The sequence below is a fragment of the Pimephales promelas genome, chromosome 2 (assembly GCF_988280905.1).
Source record: "Pimephales promelas chromosome 2, fPimPro1.hap1.1, whole genome shotgun sequence".
Classification (NCBI taxonomy): Eukaryota; Metazoa; Chordata; class Actinopteri; order Cypriniformes; family Leuciscidae; genus Pimephales; species Pimephales promelas.
Window position 1 is genome coordinate 46,860,080 of NC_142770.1, and position 10,937 is coordinate 46,871,016.

A 10,937-nucleotide genomic window follows, 5' to 3' on the forward strand; every position below is an offset into this window, starting at 1 on the left:
AGGAGGTAGCAGAGAGACAGCTTGAAGAACTGAGGGATGGTCAACAACTTGACCCTCCAATCTCGTCAGCTCCGGATGAAGGAGGAGAGCAGCCACAGAGCCCTGATCACCCATGTGTTCAGAGCCTTGTGGCTGTTCCACCTGAATGCCTCCAACTGCTGGGTAGGTTTTGAATGTTTTTTTTTTTTTTTTTTGCAATGGGAATATGACATTGTTTTTTACAAGATGTTGAACAAACTATTGAGTCTTGTGTGTGTGTGTGTGCGTGTGTGTGTGTGTGTGTGTGTGTGTGTGTGTGTGTGCGTGCGTGCGTGCGTGCGTGCATGCGTGCGTGTGTGCGTGTGTGTGTGTGTGTGTGTGTGTGTGTCATTATGTTGACTGTTGAACTGGTGTTTGGATGACACATGGTCCGCTCTGACATGCTATCAATAAAAAGCTTCATTGAATTAGCCATGTCTCCTCATGTCTGACGCTCCCCAAAGTATATTACAATAATAAAGACATGTCTATGCCTATAACTGCACACATCACGCAGTGAAAACACCAGAGACAAATGCGATGTCAGCTCACAGTGCCTAGGAGGCGCTGTCTCGAAAAACGAGGGGTCTGAGGATGCGGGACTCTGGGTGGGGGACTGTAGATGCAGGTCTCCGAGTCTGCAGCTTCACACTCGCTCTGGTTGTGCAGGAACACACTACTGACTCTTTCTCTCTACGGCTCTGGTGAACGGTTGAGGAGCCGACCAATCAAAAGTTCTCAGCATGCTCCTCTCATGAATATGGTTAAATACTTGCTAACTACATTATTTATTCATATATACACACTACTATCATTACATACAGAGAAACTAACTTACATTACATATAAGTAATGTAAGTTAGTTTCTCTACTTTTATTTTAACATTTGATGCATATTGTTTGTCATATGCCAATAAACTAAAAGAAAAGCAGAGACTTCAGTTTGTCACCAGCGCAGAGAAAGCCTGTAGCTTGAATAGGATCAAATCAATGTTCTGTCATTAACTTAATTGTCTGGTTATTATGAAATGATGATTGCCACATCATTCTGAAACTGTTCAGTGATTATAACACCTTTCTGATCTAATAACCAGTAATATTATCTCTCATTGATCCTTCTGTGTGGTTTAGTGAAGTGATGATTGGATCAATCACGTGTGGTGCGTGAGAAGTGTAACCTCTGATCCATTAACCAGAATTACAGAGGAGATAACTGAAGAGGAAGACTACATTATCTTACATTAAATGAGAAATAAATAAAGGAACAGCGCAGCCGGGGCCCCACCCTGGAAAATGATCAGCAAGTGATATATCAACATTTTATGTATGTTTTGTAAATTCTGTTAAGTTATTTACAAGTGATTAGTAAATGATTAAATAGTTTTTATGAAACATGATTATACGTTTCATAAATGTTTAATAAGTGATATGTTAAGTAGATTGAGTTAAGTCATTTACAATTGTTTAGTTAATGATTAACTAATCATTTACAAAACATGAACATGCGTTTAATAAATGTTTAATAAAGGTTTTTATTTTTCCCCTACTTTTACACAATTACAAACAACCCAGCCTGAAAAACACATGTTGTATGAAGACAGTTTACACCCCTCCTAATCCTCACAGAATTTGCAAGACATTGCGTACTGATAACACCTGATGTAACACCTGATGTAACAATGATGTATGAGCGCCACGACATCATCAGAGACGACTAGAGCGCGGGAGAGAACAGCCGAGCTGCCAAATCTCACACGACACCTCCCTGATTTCTCGCGCTGAAGTGTCAATCCCGTCGGTCAAATGCCTGAAAGATGACTATATCTATAAATCTAACCGTTGAGCCACATTTGTGATTGACTAGTTATAGCGCAAATTAGTTAAAATCTCCCGGAATCTAGAGCGAGCAAGCATGCGAGACTGTGCTCCAAAGTCCAAACTTCGTATCGCGCGCAAGACGAGGAGAGCGAGAGAGAGACTTGCGAACTATGCAGAGAGCATCCTGATCTGGAAACTTATGGAATGCCAAAGCTGACTAAATTAAAAATAAATAAATACATAAATAAATATACAAAGAAATGTAAAAAAGCAAAAATACATAAATAAATACATAAATAAATATATAAAGAAATGTAAAAAAGTGCATATAAATGAGTATTTATACTTTTATTTCCATATTTATGTATAATTGTATTTTTCCACACATTTATTTATTTATTTATACATTTATTTATTTCAACTTTTATTTATTTCCACATTTATTTCAGTATTTATGTTTTTATGTCTACATTTCTTTATTTTCACATGTATTTATTTCTATATTTATTTATTTCCACATTTCATCATTTCCACATTTATTTATTCCAACATTTCTTTCTCCATATGTTAATGAGGGGGGCGTGTTTTAACTCAGACATGAGCAATCGATCTCAGAGTGGCAGTGCTGAAGCTTTGAGGCCACAGTGACACCTTGTGGAATGTGACCAAACGAAACGCAAGAGCTGTGTGGGCAATATCACATTTTAAGTCGTGTATATCACCCTAACTGTATGTAGGGTAGGCTATATAGGGTTAACACATTAATATGATAGCTGACAGCTTGCTTTTGGCTTGTGATTATTGACGATGAGACTCGCACCCCAGCGCAGAACACGGAGAGAAACCAGCGCACATTTCACTGACTCCCACCACGCAAGCATATTGATCAATGAGTTTGAAACGTCCGCGGTTACATTCGCGTTTCCTAACTTCGTATGCATAACAGGTGACAATTCAAATGCTTAAAACGCAACCCATATTTAGATGCCGCTCTTATATAGATATTGATTAATCACAAGTCATCAATTTTGAATTATTCTTAAAGGTGGCATATGTAATAATTGAGGTAACAATATACGAAAAATGAGCTACACGCATCAAAAGAATGAGAAGAAATAAGTGCAAAGATGTCATTAAAAAACTGACAAGTTATAGTGCTGCCGAGATATTAACCTGAATTAGCATGCTAAATTACTAGCCCCGGCCCGGCAGGTATCGTAATACCAGTTCCGGCCATGGGAGGCGGTATGCGGACGGGCAACGTTAGCACCAGCCAAACTGCAATACGCGAGTGAGTCGCGCTCGCGCCGGCCGGCTTGTGTGTACTTGAACCTGATGTCAGTCGTGTGGAAATACAGCCAATTACTACATTTCAGTTCAGGGAAGAGTTCAAAAAATGATTGGTCGACATTATGCATGAGGAATACATTTTGGTAAGTTGTAGCATACTGTATCTTTCAACAGTGTTCGTGTTCTTTTCCATTAGCTAGAGATGATCGGTTCACGTGCGCTAGGGATCTGTAGTGTAACATGTACAAGCGCCAAAACGGTATTTATTCTTTGAATTGCGTAATATAATTGACAGAATCTGAGAGCTTAACTAACCTGCTTGCTAAGTGTCAATTGCGTGTGTCTCACGGTGAATTCACGGCGCTAGCTTGATCAACATCAGCGAATGCTGTCTGTCAAATTAATTCACTAACAATAAAAGTGTAATATGAACAAAACGAATACCATAAACTTCAAATAATTGCCCAAGCTTTTATTTTCCCATGCCGTCGAAATGCACCAGCTTGTTTTTGAGATCTATGAGGCGGTCTTCATCATTTAGTGTTGAGATTCATAGTGTTTAGTTTAGTTCACTCTAGTGTTTAGTTCATTGAGTCTCTGATCTCTAAAAATCTCCAAATGTTCCACGTGAAACTGCGGTCTTCCAACCTTTTACTATCACGTCAAATGATTTGAGTAACATGCGCGATGGTAGGAGGCACAAGTCATTTTTTGGAGGTATACTGCCCCCATCTGTTATGGAATATGGAGTAGGATTTGATTTATGATGTTATATGGCACCTTTAAATCAAACAAAAGTGGCTTACTTAAACGCAGTGAGGCACGCATCTCACGCCATGCATTGGAGCACAGAAGCATCCTGCTCATTCAAACAGCACCGGTCGTGGTGATATTTCCCCCTGTAAATTGATTAATATCAACCCAAACCTTATTAATAGGTAGGCTAGGCTGTACATCATCATGTCGAGTTCTTAATATTAATTGATAAACCACTCAGTTATAATAATAATAAGGCACTATGGCTGTTATCAGTAAAATCAAATTAACAAAAGTCAATAAAAGTCAAAATCTTAATACAGAATGTGTGGCGTGAGAAGCGTGGCTGCGTTTGATTTTAGAATAATTCAAAATGTAGGCTATGTCTTGCCTTGTGATTAATCACAGTATCTGAGCAGCATCAATGGGTTTTGTTTTAAACATTTGAATTGTCATCTGTTATGCATACGAAATTAGGAAACGCGGATGGAAACCGCGTATTGAGTCGTGTTTCAAACTCATTGATCAATATGCTTGCGTGGGAGTCAGTGAACTGTGCGCTGGTGTGCGAGTCTCATCGACAATAAACGCAAGCTGCAGCCCTATCCACCACGTTTAGGCCTACATTGTTATTAATAGTGGATACTTTCATGAGCTTTCATGTCCAAGTATCTGTTAACCCTATATAGCCTTCCCTACATACAGTTAGGGTGAAATACATGACTTAAAATGTGATATTGCCTGCACAGCTCTTGCGGTTCGTTTGGTCACACACCACAAGGTGTCACAGTGGCCTCAAAGCTTCAGAACTGCCACTCTGAGCTCGATTGCTAAAGTCTGAGTTAAAACACGCCCCCCTCATTAACATACGGAGAAAGAAATGTTGGAATAAATAAATGTGGAAATGATGAAATGTGGAAATAAATAAATATAGAAATAAATAAATGTGAAAATAAAGAAATGTAGACATAAAAACATAAATACTGAAATAAATGTGGAAATAAATAAAAGTTAAAATAAATAAATGAATAAATAAATAAATAAATGTGTGGAAAAATACAATTATACATAAATATGGAAATAAAAGTATAAATACTCATTTATATGCACTTTTTTACATTTCTTTGTATATTTATTTATGTATTTATTTATGCATTTTTGCTTTTTTACATTTCTTTGTATATTTATTTATGTATTTATTTATTTTTTAATTTAGTCAGCTTTGGCATTCCATAATCAGTAACTAATTACTATTTCCAAGTAACTTGACCAACACTGGTCGATCCAAGAGTATTTTATGATCTATAGTGTCGAACGCAGCGCTAAGATCAAGTAGGACTAGTATTGAGATACAGCCTTGGTCAGAAGCTAAAAGTAAATCATTTGTAACTTTAACTAGCGCAGTTTCTGTACTATGATGCGGTCTGAATCCTGACTGGAATTTTTCATAGATATCATTTTCTTGCAAAAAAGAGCACAATTGAGCGGACACAACTTTTTCTAGTATTTTGGACATAAATGGAAGATTTGAAATGGGTCTAATTTGCCAAGTTATTTGGATCTAATTGCGGTTTCTTAATGAGCGGTTTTATTACTGCCAGCTGGAATATTTTTGGCACATGACCTAAAGATAAAGACGAGTTAATAATATTGAGGAGAGGCTCTTCCACTGCAGGTAATAGTTCTTTCAGTAGTTTAGTGGGTATTGGATGTAATAAACATGTTGTTGGTTTAGATGCAATGATAAGTTTATTTAGCTCCTCCTGTCCTATCGTTGTAAAGCGGTTTAGTTGTTCTAGAGGGCCATAATTGAAGCTGAATCATAAGACACCATAGAGGATTGTACATTTATAATTGTGTTTCGGATGCTTTCTATTTTCTCATTGAAGTAATTCATAAAATCATTACTAGTCTACTGAACTGTAACGGTATATTTTGCTCTGGTGATGTCTGTTTATTTGTTAGTCTAGCCACGATGTTAAATAAAAACCTTGGATTATTTTGGTTATTTTCGATTAGTTTGCGGAGATGCTCAGCCCTGGCTGTTTTTAGTGTCTTTTTATGACGTGACATACTGTCTTTCCACGCGATTCTAAAGACCTCTAAATTAGTTTGTTTCCATTTACGCTCTGAGTTGCGAGTTTCTCTCTTGATAGCATGCGTAGCACTGTTGTACCATGGTGCTTTAGTTTTCTCTCGAACCTTTTTTAATTTTAAAAATAAATCAAAACTATTTTGATTTGTCCAGAATACGGTTTTAGGGTTAAGACGAACATTTGTTTTTATCTGGACGCCCTCCTGTGGTGAACTGTGTGAATTACACTGCTGTCATTTTACCCATAAACATTTAAAGATTTGAGTCAGCGAAATAGATAAATCGACTCTGCAAGAATTCTGGTGTGTGTTCACGTGAAATGAAAAAAGTTCAAACAAATATTATTCTCTCCACGAGCCAAAGGTAACGTTAAGTTAGAGTATAATTTAATATTGAACCAAACATGAATGACGAGTCACGCAGGTCCTGTGCTCCTCCGCAGCGGTAAGACCAGAACCAGTATAAAATAGTCCGAATATAAACGCTTATTATAGGTGTACCACAGTGATTCAGGATAAGACAAAGCACGATTTGGACAACTGATACATGTACCCGCTCATTATATAAACCTTTGAACATTTTGAACACAAAAAGCTAGTAAGCACTAAAACTTTAAAACAAGACAACTTAGCCAGTCGCCCTCCTGTGGTCAATTGTGTGAATTACACTGCTGCAACTTATTTCTACAGCTGTGACTGCAGGAAAACTTTGAGTTACAATATTTTGTAACATTTAATAAATTGTTTGTTGCCATGTGACGCAGTAAAACATCTGGCAATTACCTTTCAAATTTTCTATAAATATATTTTACATCCGCGATCAGGGGCGGTTCTAGGGTGAGTGGATATCCGGGGCTTAACCCAGAGAAATCCATGTGTCACGATACAAGGAATAAACTTTAAATAAAATTTTTATATTTGTTTTTTTATTGTTTTTTTTTTTTAACAAGGTGATTATTTCTTGCTAATTAAAATTAAAAATCACAATGCCACGCACCCTCTTCTTTCCTTGCTGACTCATCTCATGGTAAAATAGCAAGCTCAGCTCTATTATTGTTTTAATAAATAGCATTTACTTAACAACATGATTTTTGTGAGAATAGATAAAAAGAGGTGACTAAAGCATCTCCGTCTCCAGATTTGCAAGCTCCCTATGGTGGCTGAAACAGAGCAGAATTTTGCAAGCTTTTTTGCCTCCTTTTTCTGCAGCCGTCCTAACTGCATCCGCCGGACCACACTCTTATGGACGTGGCCTAAACTTCCAAACACCAGAATTACTCATTTACAATTGTAACCAAGTTGATAAATGAGATCTACAAGTGGTTGATATTTCAATAGTTTGGAGTACTCACTTAAAAAAGTTGGGTTAAAAACGACCCAACAGATAACCCAATGGTGGGTTGATATAGCACCGACCTATTGTTGGGTTATTTTAACCCAATAAATTAGGTAACTAGTTTCACCCAATAAATTGGGTTACAAATAACAAATCTGTTGGGTTATTTGGCAAAAATGATTTAATCAACCTATATTATTATAATTACCGGTACTATTATTGACATATAAATAAATAACTCACAACTTAAGTATATTAACAATGCTTTATTTACATTCAATTAGACATTGCATTCACAAATTGTTGTAAACATTTTCATTTATTGTTTTTTTTTTATTGTAACATTTTTTCAGTTATTGCTTGAGTTATTGTTTGCAATTGCTTTAATTTACTTCCTTAAGGTAAGAAATTCTTTCAATAAATAAACAAATAAATACATAATAGTAATGCAATTATAAACTGCCTCATAAGGCGACAGTGTTGAGGGAACACCTCAGGCACAGAGTATTAATGCTAAAATGAATTTATTTACATATATGTTTTAAGTTCTAGAAACATGGAAAACAAATACACAAAACAAACCAAAGCTTGTCCAGCTTATCCAATTATAAACTGCCTGAGTAAGCGACAGTAAGTTGATGGACAGAATGGCACAGAATTTATTGTGTGTTGTAGAAACTGCCAAACAGAGGCTTTGGATAGTCTATGTCTAAAGCATAAAATATTTTAAAGCATGTATCCACAGCTTGTAAAAGGCTGTCTTGCTCTCGTGCCGCTCCTCCCACAATGACGAAGGCTTGTGAGCAGTTGAATTTATCTCCAAGCTGCAGGACATGAGGGAATTGCCTCCGTTGCTCCTCCTCCTCCAAATATTGTTTGTTCCAACCTTTAAATAGAATTTTTAAATGGTAAATATGCACACATGGATTCAATATTATCGAAAAATGTTTTACCCAATATAACCCATAAATGACGTACCTACAAGCTGTAAATCAACAAATGGTTGTTTTGCCTCCTGGTAAGAGGGCCGAACCATCTTGTAGCCCTTTTTGAATGGCAATGGAGGAAGGATAGCTTGCAGGATCCAAGAGTGTCTTTACATAAAACAGAAAGAATAATAGATTAGTATAGGCCTAAGTTCTACTTTTCATGAAGTCAAATTAAAAAGGTTTCACTATATTAGTGATGCCATTCTTTAATTGTGAAGAGAGTAAATAGCAAATAGCAAATTTATCTCTCACCTGCAAATCTGTCGATTAATGTTTCAATGTTCCACTTCTGAAGTGTTTCCCTTACATATGAATCCATAGCATCCTGTGTAAAAAAAAATATGAATTAGTTAATATAAAGTGAATTAACAAAAATAAAGCCTGTCACTAATCTACTATATATTCACTGTAAAATCACAGGAGCTGTAATTTTACAATAGAAGCTCCTGCAATGGCCATGTTTTGTGGTAAATGACCTTGCATTAAAACACAATTTTATAAATGTATTCGTAATCATGCAACTATATTATTGAACTTTAATATTCATTCAACTTTTGGGCCACAACAATAGAACAATAACCAAATAAAACAATAGTTTAGCTTTTAAAAGGCAACACAGGAATTTTCTCTGTAAATCTGTACGTTCGGACAGAGACGGTCGGATCCATAAGCAGAACTTTATTATAACTTAAAACACAAGCAGACATAAACCCAGGCAAGCAGTTAAACAGGGGGCAATCCAGTAAATCGTGGTGAAAAACAGGCTATGGTCGAGGCACGCAGCACAGGTTCAGAAACAGTCCAGAAGGCAGGCAAACGTCCAGGGAAACACTTAATACTCAAAAGGAGAAAAATGCTCAGAGATGTACACTTGCAGTGTAACAAAACTTCGCAGAGGACACAGGCAAAACTCAGGCTTAAATAAGGAACTCAATCACAGGTAATGACAAATAGCTGAACATAATAAAACATAAAGAGTCCATGGGGAAACATAGCACGGGAAGAGAGTGCCCTCCAGAGGCTCACAAGGGCACTACAGCTGCCGAACATCACAAATACGTTCATGAATTTAGATTTACATTTGGACTCTTTTTTAACGCAGTTCAGGAGGCATGAATGTTTGTTACCAGCTGTTGACAAGACGTGCTGCAGCTCGACCAATATTTCGCGTTAAGCAGGCCTACATGACCGACCGACCAATTAAATGGTGCCATTTAAAATAATAACTACAAAAAAATAAATAAATAAATACACACATACACACACACACACACACACAATGAATGGCGTCGCGACTCGCGGCCAGACTCGTTTATTTTAGGTCCAAAAAGATGACATGTCCGGGAAAAAGAGGACGTATGGTTACCCTAGTTTAACACTTTATAGTAGGCTATTTTAAATTCACACTGTAGCTCGGATAGCCCAAACATTTGCGCTATAATATAGGCAGGCACTTATAACACAGCATTACGTTAACTTACTTTCTTTCTGTCAGTGACTGCGACACTGGATGGATGAACAGCTGGGTCTTGAAGCCGAGCGCGTCGGTTAATATTTGGAAATTGGATGGATGGACCGGGCTTCAACTGGGTCTTAAAGCCGAACGCGTTGGTTAATATCTGAAAATATAACTTTACCAAAAATATTGGAGAGAACATAGAAAGTTAGGAAGCACAACCGAGTATTACAGTAAGACATTGGCTGGCTGCTTTATAGCGGACAAAAAGCAGTCAACAGGAGATATACACATGGAAATAATTGGCTGAAGATTTAGGGAAAAGCGCAAATAATACTTTGCAAGACGTACAACGAAAAAAAAAACGTTTACAGTATGGCTATATAGTGTAATAACTCACCCGTGTATCTTCTGTCAGCTGCGGTGCAACCGTTGAAATTTGAACTTTAACCCAACGTGCTGGTTATTATAGAAACAACCCAATAAATGTTCTGAATAACCCAACAGAACGACCCAATATTTTTTACCCAGCTATTGGGTACACAAAACAACCCAACGTTTTTTAGAGTGTAGTAACACGTATCCATATACAGGTCAAAACAGCAGGCCACCTCAAACATTCACACAGATTTCATAACCTCATTTACAATCACAATATCAGGAGTATTTGGGATGTTTTTAAAAGACTCACTGTCAGATGTATTTTGATGAAACCAGTTAACTTGTACAGTACTATGCTTATGAATCTTAATACCATGTCCACAGATTACGAGGACTGTGGTCTTCTGGGGCCACTCTCCCCTCCATGGATGCATCCTTGGAGTATCCGTTGCGTTGCCGCTTCCACCAGTTCGTTTTGAAACTGGGAAGGATTGGGATGAGGGCGTTCCCTTGGTCATGTTTGTATGTGCTTTCAGTCTTTTCAATGTGAAACAAGCTCCACACTTTAAAAAGGGTGCGAGTAGACGGATGTGAGCGTGAGTGGATTTACCTGAGTGAATCGTTTTTTCTCTCTTTTTTCTTACTCTTATTGTTGCGTTTGTGTTTTCTTGGGTGGAATACAAAACATGAATTTCAATCAGTACAGCAGTGGTGGGACTTTGGCAAGGTTTAAATTAGACAGTTCTGTCAGCAGTACACTCACAATGTAACTAGAGAGATAAGAAGATCTTTGGAAAAT

General features: G+C 37.2%; 1 long non-coding RNA gene across 2 annotated transcripts; it reads right to left on the minus strand.

The window, feature by feature from the left end:
• Window positions 1–7,328: 7,328 nt before the first annotated feature.
• LOC120477733 (uncharacterized) lies at window positions 7,329–10,492 on the minus strand. Of its 2 annotated transcripts, none has more exons than XR_005622458.2 (4): window positions 9,783–10,492; window positions 8,554–8,626; window positions 8,295–8,406; window positions 7,329–8,198 (listed from the first exon to the last, which is right to left on the minus strand). It is a non-coding gene; the product is annotated as an uncharacterized LOC120477733 (long non-coding RNA). The 2 variants fall into 2 exon arrangements; XR_005622456.2 differs by having other exon boundaries at window positions 8,291–8,406.
• Window positions 10,493–10,937: the final 445 nt, after the last annotated feature.